Source organism: Mirounga leonina, unplaced genomic scaffold (assembly GCF_011800145.1).
Source record: "Mirounga leonina isolate KUSES-001 unplaced genomic scaffold, KU_Mleo_1.0 Mir_151, whole genome shotgun sequence".
NCBI classification, from domain to species: Eukaryota; Metazoa; Chordata; class Mammalia; order Carnivora; family Phocidae; genus Mirounga; species Mirounga leonina.
Window position 1 is genome coordinate 87,649,566 of NW_023270377.1, and position 17,704 is coordinate 87,667,269.

General features: G+C 34.6%; 1 pseudogene; it reads right to left on the reverse strand.

The window, feature by feature from the left end:
- Window positions 1–4,055: 4,055 nt before the first annotated feature.
- Window positions 4,056–4,166, reverse strand: LOC118012780 (annotated as a pseudogene).
- Between the last annotated feature and the right edge of the window lie 13,538 nt (window positions 4,167–17,704).

Genomic DNA, 17,704 nt, shown 5'->3' on the forward strand with positions numbered 1-17,704 from the left:
TTTTCTCATTTAGTGCTCTGAATATATCATGCCAGTCCTTTCAGGCCTGCCAGGTCTCTGTGAATAGGTCTGTTGCCAATCTAATGCTTCTACCATTGTAGGTTACAGATCTCTTCTCCCGAGCTGCTTTCAGTATCTTCTTTTTGTCTCTAAGACTCATAAGTTTTACTATTAGATGTCAGGGGGTTGACCTATTTTTATTGATTTTGAGGGGCGTTCTCTGTGCCTCCTGGATTTTGATGCCTGTTTCCTTCCCAAATTATGGAAGTTCCCTGCTATAATGTGCTCCAATATACCTTCTGCCCGTCTCTCTCTTTCTTCTTCTTCCGTATTCCAATTATTCTAATATTGTTTTGTCTTATGGTATCACTTATCTCTCCAATTCTACCCTTGTGATCCAGTAGTTGTTTCTCTCTCTTTTTCTCAGCTTCTTTATTTTCCGTCATTTGGTCTTCTATATCACTCTCTCTTCTGCCTCATTTATCCTAGCAGTTAGAGCCTCCATTTTGGATTGCACCTTATTAATAGCCTTTTTGATTTCAACTTGGTTAGATTTTAGTTCTTTTATTTTTCCAGAAAGGGTTTCTCTAATATCGTCCATGCTTTTTTCAAGCCCAGCTAGTAACTTTAAAATTGTCATTCTGAACTCTAGTTCCGACATCTTACTAATGTCCGTATTGATTAGGTCCCTGGCATTCGGTACTGCCTCTTGTTCTTTTTTTTTGAGGTGATTTTTTTCTGTCTTGTCATTTTGTCCACAGGAGAATAGATGAATGAGAGAACAAAATGCTAACAGGGTAACAACATCCCTAGAAAAATATACACTAAACAAATCAGAAGAGACCTGAAACTGAGGGACAAGAAAGGGAAAGAAACAAAAAAGAAATAGAAAAAGAAAAAGATTAAAAAAAACAAAACTAACAAACAAACAAACAAACAAAAAAACAGAGCCTGATGAAATATGATCAGGCTCGTGCATAGATCAGTGCCACACACTAGATTTGGGGTGTATTTTGGTCTGTTGGAAGAAAGTGCCTCCCAAAATTTAAAGAAAGAAAAGCTTATATATGTACAAAAATAAGGGTAAATACAATGAAGGGATGGAATATGACTGTAAAGATGAAAATTATAGAAGATTTTATAAAAGGAATTGATAAGAAGTTGGTAGAAAAAGGAAAGAAGAGGATTTAAAAAAAAAAAGGGAGAGAATGTGGTTAGGCAGGAGACTAGAACAAAGCCATACAGTAGAGATTTAGGATATATTTTGGTCAGTTAGAGGAAACTGTACCCCAAAATTTTAAAAAGAGAACAACTTATATTTATATACCAAAAATAAGGTTAACTACTATGAAGGGATAGAATGTGACTCTTCCAGAAAATGGTCGCTTTTCTGTTCAGAGAGTTGCTGCTATTCTTTTCTTCAATCTCCTGTTGAGTTTGTAGGTGTTCAGAATGGGTTGATCCCTATCTAGCTGAATTCCTGGGACCAGATGAAATTTAGGTCTCCTACTCCTCCACCATCTTGTTCCTCCCTGACAACATTACATTTTAATCTAACACAGGCCTTTGCCTCTCTTGGTGCTAGACCAGACCTTATAACCCAGTTCAGGCCAGGGTTCTAAGAGCAGAAGTGATACAAAGTCTATTTTACTTTTTCTTTACAGAAGTTTTTTTATTTGTTTTAGAGAAAAGCCTCTGAAAATTTTAAAACAATAATTTTAGCCATATAAAGTTATGGTTAGAAAACAGCTGACCACTTTGAGTTAAAAAAAATCAGCTTTCATTTCAAAAAATATAAAAATACATATGTTATTACACTGCAAAATAATTGATAACAAAATCAAATTCATTTTTTGGCATCATAATTTAATTAGATTGTGAGTTAATTATAATCTCTATTTTCTTATTTAATTGTCTTGGTAGTATATTAACTCTAAGTTTTACTTTAGATCAAGTCCTAATATTTTTTTTAGGTAAAGAAACAGACTGTCACGCTATTGTAATAAATTTATTACATCCAGTCAATGCATTTGATGCATCAAGGGTGACAACATCTACCCACAAAATATTTTACTTAAATTTTAAGAAAACTTCACCAAAAAGAAGTTAATTCTATGGTGATAATTAAAGCATATAGCCAAATATGTTCTTGTAAGCTTTGAAGAGAGTATAAAGGATGTAGGTTGGAGAATAATTTGGTATTTTAATCAACATCTTTCTAAAGTAAATTCAGGTGACTAAATAACAATTCTGATTATAAACTTTTATCAAATCCATTAATATCATCTTAGCTGTACTTGTATATCACTGAGGACTTCCATTAAAGGTAAAGAATGATTCTGGCAACGACCTTACTTTTGTATGTGTATGTGTGTTAAAGTGCACATATATGAGACAGAGAACAGGAGAGTCACAACTTTATATGACTGTGAACAAGTCAGAACCTTCCATGCTTGTCACTTCAGAGTTCCAAAAATCAAGTGGCACACCAAATATTACTTTGACCATGATAAGTAATTTGGTTTTTCAAGCATCTACTCTGTGTAGGATACTGTTTTGTGATGTTCAAGAGGATAAAATAATGTCTGAAATTTCAACAAGCTCTCTAACATCCACTTATCCAATTTGTTTTATCCAAGATAAAATTAAATACCTGGGAATTATATCATTTAAAGGATGTCATATTTATTCTCGTTTTTTACATCCATTTCTTCTAAAACCTGAGACACAATCACTATAATATCCTTGAGGTGAACAAATCTTCCTTGTTTGAGAATGAATTTCCTTTCTGAAATGGCCAAAAAGAACCCAATTTGGATGCCATGCTGGTGAATAATGTGCCTGATCAAACTAGCTGATACAATTTTTGGTCAGAAACAAGATATCACTCTAAAGAAATGAATTTATTTTTGTGACTGGGAAGGTAGGTAAGGCAAATTTAAAATAGTTTTGAATAATATAAGCTCATGAAAAAATATGCACCCCAGTCAGTGATTAGAAAAGAACATCAGGATTTTGGGTATGGAAGCTAATGATTTAGAGGTTTCTGTTACAGTCTGTCCTTTTCCCTCACAATCCTGACTCATTTCATTCTTATATAATATGCCCTTTATATTATAAATACCCAAAGCATGGAAACAATACTGACTTCATTTTCTGCGAAGTATTTACCCTATATTGTCTTGAGACCCAAATAACCTGATTTAATTCCAATTAGCAATTAAATAATTGAATTCTAATTATATCAAATGAGCTCTAGATACTAAAAAATTGCACAATGGATGTATAATTTATCCACACCAATTAGGATGATGTGATTATATTACTAACTTCATACAATCCTTTTCTAGAAAGAAGGTTAAACTAGAAAATACTGAACAGTAATTCAGATGATATTTGATAGAGAATTAGGAACCTAAATTAAATGTTAAAAAAGAAAAGGATATAGCTTAGTGTTCAAATAAAGCCCTTTAAAGTTCAAAACTTTTAATTACTCAGAGACAGAAATTTAATTCAGTAAATAGAAATAGCAATTTATCCTCAGATGCTGTGCTAGTGTGTTATAATACTTGGTGTGGTGGATTAAAAATGAAATGTGACTGGCATTCTACCTGATAATTGGAACTATTTCTTGTCTTTTGTTATACCTTGCCAAGCAATCACTGGAGTACATTTAAAAAATTAAGAAGTTCAAGAATTTTTTAAAGAGTCCAAGCCCTCATAAACACACAAGACCAAAGACCTGCCCAGAATTTTTTCTTTTCTTTTTTCTGTTTATATTTATTACCACTGGATTATTTTAAATGGATTGATTGTATATTAGCTTCATTTACCTCAAGCCTCACATATTTTAATAATTTGGCTACTCAGAGAAACTCAGAGCATATGACTACAATTAATGAGGCATACATAAAAGTTGCATTTTTTTTTGGTGATATAGAAATCTTCACATTTATTTTCATTTCTCATTTATTATTGTTTTAATGACACTGATTTGGAACAATGTAAGATTCTGTATAGATGAAACAAAATATTTGTATAAGAAATATAAGAAAAAATATTGAATCACTTTTATTCTACTTGGTACTTTGTTTAGAAAATATTAAGTATTAAACTGATAAGAACAGAGACTACACTTGATCTTAGCCAAAAGGTCGAGAAGCAATTAGAAAATATCAAGTATCCATTTGTAATTAAATATTATCTGATTGTTAAATCTCCCATTCACTGAAAACAGGTTAATAGAGCAACTCTGGCCTCTTGGATACTGTTGGTAGAACCAGTCTTTTTTTTTAAGATTTTATTTATTTGTCAGAGAGAGAGACAGAGAGCATAACCGGGGGGAGTGGCAGGCAGAGGAAGAAGCAGGCTCCCCGCTGAGAAAGGAGCCTGATGTGGGACTCCATTGCAGGACCCTGGGATCATGACCTGAGCCGAAGACAGATGGTTAACCGAGTGATCCACAAAGGTGTCCCATAACGAAAGTCTTTTAATAGGAGTTTGGCAACTCTGTAATATATATTATTATTGATACAAATGAATTGTTATAAAAATTGCCACTGACAATTTTAAGGCTCAGTTTTTACTGAGATATTTATAAAGCACGACTCATTTGTGCTAATTGGGAAGTGCACACACATGCATATATGTATGCACGTGCACACACACAGAGTTCCCAAATTTCATTTTTAAAATTCCACTTTTTAAAATTTTTCATTTTATTTTATTTTTTATTTAAATTCAAGTCAGTTAACATATGCTGTATTATTAGTTTCAGGGTAGAGTTGAGTGATTTATTCCTTTGCATATAAAAAAATTTCATTTTGAAGATAACCATCACCAACATTGGGTCATATCAATTCACGGTACACTGATGAGCTGGAGAAGGGCATGCCTCTGCCTTAATCACCCCAGTCTCCCGCTATTTTTCTTTCCTACAGTGGGAGCTAGTAGGTAGGTAAGCTTGCCCAACATACCTGCCAACTTTTTGTCACTTTTCTTCATTCTTCTTTTTTTAAAGATTTTATTTATTTATTTGAGAGAGAGAGAGCATAAGCAAGGGGAGAGGCAGAGGGAGAAAGGGAGAAACAGACTCTCTGCTGAGCCGGGAGCCTGAGGCGGGACTTGATCTAGGGACTTAATCTAGGGACCCCAGGATCATGACCTGAACCGAAGGCAGTCGCTTAACCAACTGAGCCACCCGGATGTCCACTTTTCTTCATTCTAGGTGATCTCATTCTGCCCTAGTTGTCATTTGTTTATCATTTATAGCTCTCACTTTAAATATATATTCCTGTCACTGCCTCTCCTCCTAAACTTTTCAGTTTCTTTTATTTTTAACTTTAAACTAAGTGGTTCCATACCAAAACATTTTCAGAAAATTCCCCTTTTATTAAATGAAGAAAACTGAAACTGAATTGTTTGAATTGCCTAAACTTAAAATGACACGCTTCAGGGACAGAATTGTTGTATTTCTTCTAAATGTTTTGCAGAATCTAGGGCATTCCAGGTGCTGCGTTTCCACGTAAAGGATTCCTTTCTTTACTCATAAAAAGAACAAGCAAGTATTTATGAAGCTAATGCTGAAAGGCAGAATAAATCCTTAAATCCTCCTCAACTTAAGACTGTTGAGAAAATAGCTTACAGAGGACTTACAGTCTTGTTTTTGAAACACAGCTCAATTCTCCCCAATGTATTGCTTTATTCATAATGTGAAATTTTAGTATCAAAATGTCAAATAAAGAGGAGAATATGATTTCTACAAAAGTGAACATACGAGAGGGGATACAAGTACCAGGAGAGGAATTCTGTTTTTTAACAAACTGATTAAGCGTGGTACATATTTAAAAGCACAACTATGTATACACATACCCACCCCTACAAAACAGTTCAAAAGTAACTGTGGCCTATTCAGAATTGGAGATATCTATGTTGGTATCAAATAGATCTCCGATCTGACTTCTATGTTTGCCCTTATACATTTTTCTCTTTTCTATTTATTTTTTTATTAAAAAAAGTATTGTAAAGAACTTTCCTGTAGTCATTATACAACTTCAATAACTATCAATAATTTGCCATTCTTGTTTCATCTAGGCTACTACTACTTTTTCCTGGAGTATTTAAAAAAAATTCAGATTTCATTTGGATTTGTTTATAAACATTTAAGTCTCTATATGTTTTAATGATGAGTAGATCTCTAGGAAAGGTGAAAATAGGCAGGACTAGGCATATATGAAGTGGATGTGAGAATCATGTAATCAATCATTATGATAACGTTTTTTATTAGGGTTATTGACATACTAAAGACTTAGGGAGTAAAGTAATAGTCAACCTGTAAAATGACTCAGTTTTATCGAAATCAGATCCAAAAGGTCAGGCTGGAGCCTGCAGGCCCACTGTGATCTTACTTAGCTCGTTCTCCTAAATTTTCTGCCAGGATCCAAGGTCCTGATTCTGCTATTTCCCCATTTGATGGCACTAAGATAAACTGCACTGTCAGAAAGAACACATTATTAATATTAGTCAACGTTGAGCATACCAGCATTTTGAAAATAATGTAAGCTGTTTATTTATTTTTCCCATCAAGTTATCTTTCTGTTCATGTAGAATTTAACTCATATGAGCTAAAGGTCTTCTGTGGCTTGAGCATGCTGTTTTCATTTATCTCCTCCCACTCACCCCACCCTAATAGCTTTCAGTTGTGTCTTCCCTCTGTCTTCCCCGAGTCATACTCCATGCCAGGATCATACATGCTCTGTAGAAGGGGCGTTATGGAGTGATAAAAGGCGCAGGGAGGGTGCAAATAGAACAGTATTTACAACCTTCTTCTAATGTATAATACCAGTGAGATTTTGAGAAATGTGCTTCATCTCTGCAATTTTCCTTATTTGTTAAAAGGTATAAGAAAATAACTCGAAAGTTAATTGTGAGTATTAAATAAGGAATGTAAAATGACTAAGTCAGCGCCAGGCATATAGCAAGTATTTCCTAAATAGTAGCTCTTTTATGGTTCTACTTATTTTGGTGATACAAAGGCATCCAATAGCTTGTGAACATCAGCCACACATCACCACTGCGAATTGATTGAGAACTGGAAAAGGAATTAGTCTTTGTAGCATTCTTAAAGTCCGAAGTGAGCTTTTTGTTCTCTAAGCTGAACTGGAATATATTTTATAGCAGACATTTTATACTATGTGTTCTCTCTATAAGTCCAAGAACAATACTAGGTGTATAGTAGATACTGATGACATAATTGCTAAATTTGAATATTATCACTGCTGATATCCATGTCCTAAGGATGATGGAACTACTTCATCAGACCTGAAATATTATTTTCATTAGAAAACAATAAATTAAAATGCTTAAATTACTCATAACTTTTATTTTCTTATTAATTTTTATTTTTGTTCACCATCTTTTAGTTGTACATAGACAAACATTTTTACATAATTCCTACTATATTATATAAAGACTCTAAATAGGACATTTAAAAATGAGGTAACCCCTTCAATATAAGGTTATATTATATTAATACTTTATTAATGCTATATTACTATATCATTACTGATTTTTCTTTTGTCTTACATTAGTCTTGTTCCTTATCCAAATAGCTAGCAGTTAAGAAACAAGAACGAGAATATATCACCCATGTGCTGCCTCTGCATGATTCCATGCCTCCATTTTGATCCTTATAAATTATTCTCCCACTTCTCAAGAGAAAAAAAAAAATTGTGCAGTAGTCCTAGTAAGGTGAATTCATGTAATTTGCTTTTCAATGAACAAAAACAAATTCTAAAATGTTTAAAATTTCAAAAAAGATACTGTCAAAAATACTATCAAAAAGATACAGTATTCATGGATTTATGACATAGTGTGAATGGAAATCAATTCTCAACTCCTGTATATAAACAATTAATCTAGTGTTTATTTAACTATCATGCATGACTAGGAGAGCTATTTGGGGAAAAGAAACTATATATAGTACAAGGTGTATATAATTTGTTATTTTCATGCTCAAATGACTCCTTACTCAGAATTGTGTAGCATCAGAGTATATACATGGTTAAATCCTGCTGTATTTGAAATTACCCACATTAAACACCCATTGGTGTGATTAGTACAACTCAGCAGACTCTGGGTTGCTGAATTTGTGTCTATACTCTTATAAGACAATGATTTGGTTGATTGTATTATTTACAAATTTTTTGCAGTTTATCAAAATTTGACTATCAAAGGGTAGAGGAGAAAAATAACATGTATAAGCACATAATATGTGGATATACTGCCAATATCTCACTCTCAGTTGGAGACACTCACTGATATTTCCAGTGCAGTGAATAGAAAAGCTGCAATCACAGTTGTATTTTGCCAAGAGTAATGGAACTGTTAGTTCTTTTAAATGAGTGAACCTAAAAACAAATTAAGTAAAATGATTACCTTCTTCCCCAGCTTGTCAAGAGTCCCAAAGTGTTCATTTTCAATGACAGTTGGTGGAATCTTATTCCACCCTCTTCTAAAGGCCCAAATTCTATTGAAATGCTAATGAAACTAATCAGGTTGTTTCTTTTTTGAACTTATTTTTATCTTTGAGTCTAAACTCTTCCTATCTGAGATGCTGATTTAATTTACTGATTTATTGTTTGTCAAGTTTATACATTCCTTCGTCTCTAGGGGTAGGAATTAGGGAAGGGGAGGAAAAAAAGAAGAAAGGACTATGAAAGAATGTGTCTAGTTTCTTCAAAGTGATAAATCACTTCCAGATTTTGATTCCACCTGGATGACTGCAAATTTGGGTGCATCAGAATGTAAAGACTAAAGAACTAACAGAAGGGCTGTCAAAAGATTATCATTTCAAAGTTAGATGTGGCAGAAGGCAACTCCTGCAGATTCTGGAAAAATGGCTAGGCTTGGGTTATATTTAGATGGTAGATCTAACAAGTAAGCAGAAAGAAGTTTTGGTGAAGGCCAATGTTCCTATTTAGGAAAGAGAATGTCACTTGAGACAGGAGAGGTATTTTTGACATGGTTATATTAATTTCATTTCCTACTTTTTTTCTTTAATACATTTTACTTTTTTTTTTTTACTGGTATAGAACCTACAAAGAACAGTGAAGACAACTTTGAGATCAGATCTCAGTGATCACCAGTTTGGGAAAACCACTATTCTCACAGAACTGTGTCTAGTTGCACACCAGTCCTAAATTCAGAATATTTAGGAGTAGAAGAAAATGGTGCCATTCTGGGGAGAAGGTGAATTCTATATCTAGAACCTTAGCATCATAGATTATATTCTGCAAGTCTCTGAGCTTCAGTTACTGTGTTCAGTTCCAGGAGCATGTAGCAACAATATGAATGTACATGCCACATCCTAGAAAGAATATATGCGTGTGCATATATGTATCTGTGTGTGAAATTTTAGATAAAAAGTTTTAAACATAAAGGAACATTTCTAATTGTTTCCATGGATAACCTATTAGAAGTTGGCTGAAAAAGATTTAACTGGTATGTGTAATAAAATGTTTTTTTCTACTTGTTTTTAGGGGCAAATTTGTGCGTCAATGGAAAATTATGCATTGTTAGAGCTCACACATCTTGGTTATTCAATTCTAGCATTATATTGCTTTTGAGCTATTTTAAAACTCTAAATTACAGATAATTGATAACAATGCAAAATCTTGTTTATAGATATGCTAATTCTGTCCTGTAGAGGTTCAATTTACTTCCCTCTCCCAATGTGAAAGAAGCCAATTTTGCCTCTATTTGCATATTCCTTCAATGTTTCTGATATATAAATGTGTGTTTTCTTTGGATTCTCCTTTGAATGGGTAGTTAACATCTTACCAGTTCCCTCATTAATAGAGTTAAATAAACTTTATAATAAGTAGTATTATTATATGTGTATAAGAGTCACCTTTTTTTATATTATTATTATCCTTTCCCAGGCCTAATAGGCTTTTTTCCAGATTTTTTTTTAATGTAGGTAATAGAACAGAAAAAATATATATGTACTTAGAAATATACACACATTTAATATATATATTTTTGCACTGTTTTATTCTCACCAGTTTTGTTGAGATATAATTGGCAAATAAAATTGTATATATTTAAGGTGCACAATGTGATGTTTTAATATACATATTTTTTTCTATTTCTGTGAAAAATGCTACAATCCAGCTAATTTACATATCCATCACCTAACATAATTACCACATTCTTTTGTGTGTTGTGAGAACACTTAAGATGTACTCTCTTAGCAAATTCAAGTACACAATCCAGCATTATAAACTAGTCATCATGCTGTGCATTAGATCTCCAGAATATATTCATCCTGCGTAACAGAACCTTTGTCTCCTTTTACCAATATCTCCCCCCTCTTCCAACCCCTGGTAAACACAATTCTACTCTCTGCTTTTATGAGTTGGACATTTTTAGAATCCACCTATTAGTGAGATCACGAAGTGTTTGTCTTTCTGCGTCTGGCTTATCTCATACAGCATAATGTCTTCTGGGTTTATCCAAGTTGTAGCAAACGGCAGGCAGGGTTTACTTACCTCTTTTTTTAAGGCTGAATACTAGTCCAATGTACACATTTACCACATTTTCCTTATTCATTCATCTGTTAACAGACACTTAAATTGTTTCCACATCTGGGCCATTGTGAATAATGCTGCAATGAAAATGGGAGTGCAGATATCTCTTGAAGATACCAATTTCATTTTCTTTGGATACATACCCAAAAGTGGGATGGCTGGATCATATTGCAGTTTTATTTTTAATTTTTTGAGGTACTTTGATACTGCTTTCCGTAATGGCTGTACTAATTTACATTCCCACCAACAGTGTACAAGGGTTCTCTTTTTTCCACACGTTCACAAACACTTGTTATCTTTTGTCTTTTCCATAAAAGCCATTTTAACAGGTGTGAGGTGATGTCTAATTGTGGTTTTGATTTGCATGTCTCTGATGATTAATGATGTTGAGCACATTTCCATGTACCTGTTGGCCATTTGTATGCCTTCTTTGGATAAATAAAGTCCTTTTTAATCAGGTAATTTGTTTTTTGATATTGTGATCCATGAGTTCCTTATATATTTATCAGATATGTGGTTTGCAAATATTATCTTTCATTTTGTAGGTGGTACAAGTTGATTGTTTCCTTTGCTGTGCTGAAGTTTTTTAGTTTGATGAAATACCATTTGTCTATTTTTGCTTTTATTACCCGTCCTTTTGGTGTCAGATCCAAAAAATGATTGCCCAATGTCAAGAAACTTTTCTCTATGTTTTATTATAGTAGTTCTACATTTTCAGGTCTGACATTTAAATTTTTAATTTATTTTCAGTTAATTTTTGTATATGGTGTGAATTTTTTGTACATATATCAGTTATTTATTTTTCTACATATGAATAGCCAGTTTCTGCAAGGACCATTTATTGACAGACTATCCTTCTATTTATTTATTTATTTGAGGGAGAGAGAGAGAGAGAGAGAGTGTGTGAGATGGGGGAGGGGGAGGGACAAGGAGAGGGAGAGAGAGAGAATCTCATGCAAACTCCTGATGTGGGGCTTGATCCCAGAATCCTGAGATCACAACCTGAGCCTGAACAGAGTCAGATGCTTAACTGACTGAGCCACCCAGGCACCCAAAGACTATCCTTCTCTTATTGTGTATTCCTGAACCCTCAACTAAGATCTGTAAATATGTGGATTTGTTTCTGGGCTCTCAGTTCTATTAGTCTATATGTCTGTTTTTATTCTAGTCCCATACTGCTTTGATTACTATACCTTTGTAATATAATTTGAAGTCAGAAAGTATGATGCCTCCAGTTTTGTTTTTCTTGTTCAAAATTGCTTTGGCTATTTGGGACCTTTGTCATTTTGTAAAAAACATTACGATTTTTTTTTTCTATTTCTGTGAAAAATACCATTGGAATTTTGATAGGAATTGTGTTGAATCCCTAAAATGTAGTATGTACAATTTAATATTAACTCTTCCAATCCATAAAAACAGAGTACCATTACATTTATTTGCATCTTCTTCATTTTCTTTTATCAATATCTCATAGTTTTCAGTGTACAGGTCTTTTACCTCCATGGTTGAATTTATTCCTAAGTATTTTATTCTTTTTGATGCTATTGTAAATGGAATTATTTTCTTAATTTCTTTTTCTTTTGGGGATAGTTTATTGTTAATGCATAAGAATGCAATGGATTTCTATATGTTGATGTTTTATCTTGCAACTTTACTTATTAGTTTGAACAGTTATTTAGTGGAGTCCTTAAGATTTTCTGTATTTAAGATCATGTAAACTGCAAATAAAACCACTTGTACTTTTTTCCTTTCCCATTTTAATGCCTTTAATTTCTTTCTCTTCTCTAATTGTTCTGGCTAAGACTTCCTGTATTTTGTTGAATAGGAATGGTGAGGATGAGGATTCTTGTCTTGTTCTTGATGTTAAAGGAAAAACTTTCTGCTTTTTATCACAGAGTTTTATGTTAGTTGTGGGTTTGTCATATATAACTGTATTATGTTGTTTTTTTCTTTTCTTTTTACTTTGTTAAATGTTTTTATCATGAAAGAGTATTTTGTCAAAAGCTTTTTCTACAGCTATTGCAATGACTAGGTGATTTTTTTTTTTTTTAAGATTTTATTTATTTATTTGACAGAGACAGACACAGCGAGAGAGGGAACACAAGCAGGGGGAGTGGGAGAGGAGAAGCAGGCTTCCCACCAAGCAGGGAGCCCGATGCGGGGCTCGATCCCAGGACCCTGAGACCATGACCTGAGCCGAAGGCAGTCGTTTAATGACTGAGCCACCCAGGCGCCCGACTAGGTGATTTTTATCCTTCATTCTGTTAATGTCTGTTAGATTCATTTGCTTTATAGTGTTATTCAAGTCTACTGTTTCCATATTGGTTTTCTGTCTGGATGATCTATTCAGTGTTGGAAGTGGAATATTGTTGTATAGTTTATTTCCCTTCAATGCTGTTAACAGTTGCTTAATATATTAGGTGCTCCAATGTTGGGTGTATATATGTTTACAATTGTTATATCATCTTGATTAATTGACCCCTTTGCCATTATGTTATGACCATCTTTGTCTCTTTTGAGAGTTTCTGACTTGAAGTCTATTTTGTGCAATGTTAGTATAATTACCCCAGCTCTCCTTTGGTTACCATTGCATGGGATATCTTTTACCATCCCTTCGTATTAGCCTCTGTGTGCCCTTAAAACAATATATATTTAATAATATGCAAATATGTAATATATAATTTAAAGATTCATAGAGAGAGCTGGAATATTATTTGTTAAACTGTTATGGTGAGGCAGGAGGTTGAAAAGTTTCAAAGGATTTTTTTTGGTTTGTTTTCACTTTCTATAATATCAGTTTGTGTATTTGACTTTTTTATGTAGGATGTGATATTTTTATAATTAAAAAAAGGAAACATAGGGGCGCCTGGGTGGCTCAGTCATTAAGCGTCTGCCTTCAGCTCAGGTCATGATCCCAGGGTCCTGGGATCGAGCCCCACATGGGGCTCCCTGCTCAGCGGGGAGCCTGCTTCTCCCTCTCCCACTCCCCCGGCTTGTGTTCCCTCTCTCCCTGTCTCTCTCTATATCAAATAAAAAAATAAAATCTTAAAAAAAAAGGAAACATAAAACAAATAATAGCTATTCACCCAATCAGATAACAACTACAGGAGGAAGAGATTTGTTTTTAAATTTTTATTCTTGCTCTAAATGTATAGTGAGCAAAATACTTTGAATACTGTGTATTAAGTTAATTAATAGTAATGAAAACATGAAGAGAAGGGGCGCTGGATGGCTCAGTCAGTTAAGTGTCTACCTTTGGCTCAGGTTATGATCCCAGGGTCCTGGGATGGAGCCCCACACTGGGCTCCTTGTTGAGCAGGGAGCCTGCTTCTCCCTCTCCCTTTGCCTGCTGTTCCCCCTGCTTGTGCTCTCTCTCGCTCTCTCAAATATATAAATAAAATCTTAAAAAAAAAGAAAAGAAAAAAGAAAATATGAAAAGAAATGAACCAAAGTTCAGCATTACTCATAGATATAACAAAAATAGTCTCAGCTTATATGAAACTTTGTCTTTCCACCCTTCCCACACTAGTCAAAGGGAAGGCTGTAAACATTATGTACTTTTCATCTTATCACCATAGTATAGTCTCAAGCACTTAAAGTCAATGCATGCCTGTTAATATTTTTATTTTATTTTATTTATTTATTTGAGAGAGAGAATGAGGGAGAGAGAGAGCATGGGGGGGGGGGTCGAGGGAGAAGCAGACTCCCCGCTGAGCAGGGAGCCCAATGTGGGACTCGATTCTGGAACTCCAGGATCATGACTTGAGCTGAAGGCAGTCGTTTAACCAACTGAGTCACCCAGGCACCCATGCCTGTCAATATTTTTAGAAATATTTTTATCTCTGTAATATTCTTTTTTTTTTTTTAAAGATTTTATTTATTTATTCATGAGAGAGAGAGAGGCAGAGGGAGAAGCAGGCTCCCAAGGAGTAGGGAGCCTGATGCAGGACTTGATCCCAGGACCCCGGGATCATGACCTGAGCTGAAGGCAGACGCTCAACCATCTGAGCCACCCAGGCGCCCTAGCTCTGTAATATTCTTGTGGCTCACAGATTCCCTACACTATTCAAAGACAAAACCATGTTAATTTTTCATTTTCTATACTACAGTTTCAATTATAATAACAAATTGTCTTTTGGTTGATATTTACAGGAGGAATTTGAGAATAAAAGTTGACAATTTATTCTGTCCTTTGTGATATTAAACACAAGCTATAAAAAATAATGATATCTCTATTTGTATGTGGGATGTCATTCACTGAAATCTATATCCAAAACTTATTCATTGGTTCATTTAATCAATATATTTATTTCTTAAGAAACAAACAAACAAACAAACAAACAAACAAAAAAAGCTTATTGAGAATTATCTGTGTACCAGGCCCTGGTCTAGGCTTTGAGATTCAGAAGTGGACATAATCATACTCTTGTTTTCTATTCCCATTGCAAAGCACAAGATATAAACTTCTTACTTTCTTACCTGTGACTTCTCCAATCTCAGTTCTATGCCAGGGCTTTAAATTTTCTGTTTCTTCTGCTTAGAACAATTTTTCTCCATATTAATGAGAGGTTTCTTAGTTCTGTCTTATTTATTTTTTTCTTTTCTCAACTTAAATGCTATCCCTTTCAAGAGTCATCCCTGCAAACCATTCTTGACATACCAGACCTTGGTACTTTCTATCATGTTACCATATTTTATCTTCTTAAATGCCTTTTCCACAACTGAATTGTTTCATTTATATATTTGCTTTTGTATTCATTGTCTTAAATTCTCTATTTGTATATATGCTTTCTGAAGGTAGGAAATAATATCTTTTGTTTTTATCATGGTTTCCTCAGTGCTGACAGAATAATTCTCAATAAATATTTATTGACTTGTGGAGATTACATTTTGTGGGGGGTGGGGATACTGGTAAACTACATATCTATCTCTATATAATTCGATATCTACACTGCATCTGTATCTATATTCTTTATCTATATCATTTTGTAGCTGAAATGACCTTTCACAGCCACTAACTCAAAAAGGGAACCAGTGAGCCCTGGCATGCTACCATGGCCAACTGTTCCACCCTGGGGAATCCCAAGGGGATGGACAAATTGGAAGCACTGCTCCTGGCTGGGTTTGCAAACACTGTTGCTGAAGAAATTTGTATAAACTCATCACAAGAGAAGTCAATGACTCAAAAGATGAGGGCTTGGAAAAGACAAAGGGAGAAATTTATTTTGGGTCCTAGCAGCCAGAGGAGGTGGCAGGCTCAAGCCTTAACAACTGACCTCTCTGTCAGCAAGATGGACACCTAGAGTTTTAGAGAGAGGTTCAGAGAGGGTAGTGCAAGAGCAGGCAAGGAGCTTGTGATCATTGGTGGGGACAGGTATGTGTACAGCTCATGATCATGGGCAGGGAAGGGGATAGGTAAAGTGTGGTCTTCTAGGCATTCTGTTGTTATTATGGTGTTTCTGGTCTGGTGGTTGGGATGTTCTAGGTCATTACAAAACATCTTTATTGATGCCTCAAAAAAGTATGATAAGAAATAAGCACAACGGGTTTTAGTTTGAGTGTGACTTAAGCAATCTTGTCTATTTCTGGTTTTAACTGTTGGGTCTAAATTTGAGCAACAGGATTCACTAGCACTTTAGAAAGCTATAATTCTTAAGTAATAAACTAGAAGAGTAGAATAGAGCATGATTTGCCAAGTGTGGTCCTGGATCAGCAGCATCTGGGAACCTGTGAAATTATTGTTTTTACCTTTACCAATTCCAAATCAGAACCCTGAGGATGGGTCTCAGCAATCTATGTGTTAACCCTCCAGATGATTCTAATGCAGTTCAAAGTTTGAGAACCACTGGAATGAAAAATTGGGGGTGTTTTCTTAGGTGACTATTGCAACAATGAGCTACCTTTGTTTATTGGGTTGTGTGTAATTCAGTCCTTTACATTGACATTGGATGCTTTAAGGCTGTAGTTTGTGCCCCCGGTGCTTTGCTTCTTCATCATAACCTCCTCAGCCCACTTTAGCCTATTCATTTCCACAAGTCTGCAAGTCTCAGGTCAAAAGACTTGCAGATGATCTCACTAGAAGCACTATGGAAAACTTTGATAGAAGAGGAGTGATTTTTCAGTATAGTGAGCTCAGTTCAGGTAAACTGTGTAGTTATTTATTTAGACCTTACTGTGTTGAAGACAAAAATAATCCTAGGTACTTGACATTTCCATGTTTGACTGATTTTGATTTTGTATGCTTTATATTTTAAATGATACTTTAAAGCGCTTAGTGGCTAGTTGAAAATGACTTCTTTAAAACTAACATTCAAACATGTTTTCCAGTGTACAAGCTACAAAGCTATAATGAAATGCAAAGAAAACATTAATGTATAATGATATAGGAAAGATGTTAGGGTTTGAAGCCGATGGCCAAGAAAGAATTCTTGAGACGTCTTTGATGCAAAAAGGTGGTTTTAGAAAGAGCTGCACTGGGGTCAGGAGGAGTGGCCCATTATATACTTTCAAGTTGGGAGGGGATTTGGGATAGCGTAAGTCTCTAAGGAATTTTGGAAGCAAGGTTTCCAGGACCTTGAGGGGGCTAGCTGCTGCTGGGAAAAGGTCATTTATTACCGCCTAAAAATACCTTAGTCATGAGACCCTTCAGATGTATATCGGTGGGCCATATACTTGGGGGGTGAATGCCAACATGTATCTTGGGGGTTTAGAGATAAAGGAAATTTCTAAAGGAATTTTTATATGTTAAAGTAGACTTACAGGATCCTGCAGGGAGAGGGAAGTTAAGGCTAGGATTGCCCTTTGCCCTTAGCAAAGGCAGTTGAGTCCCTAGAAGAATGCACTCTGCCTATTTCAAGGACTTGTCAGTGGGCTGTAAATAGTAAGGAAAGTTAATAATTCTTCTGACTTTGTTTGCCACATCATATAATACAGAAAGAATCCTTCTGGCATTAACTGTGCTACTAACTTCGAGCAGAATACCTAAACTTTTGGCAGGGAGTTTCAATTGTTCATTTCTTCTTTTAAGACATAATGGTGTTATAGTTAAAATAAAATGGTCCAAAAACCTCTTTCAACTTTCAGATAGAGGGATATTAAATTACTTGTATATGTCC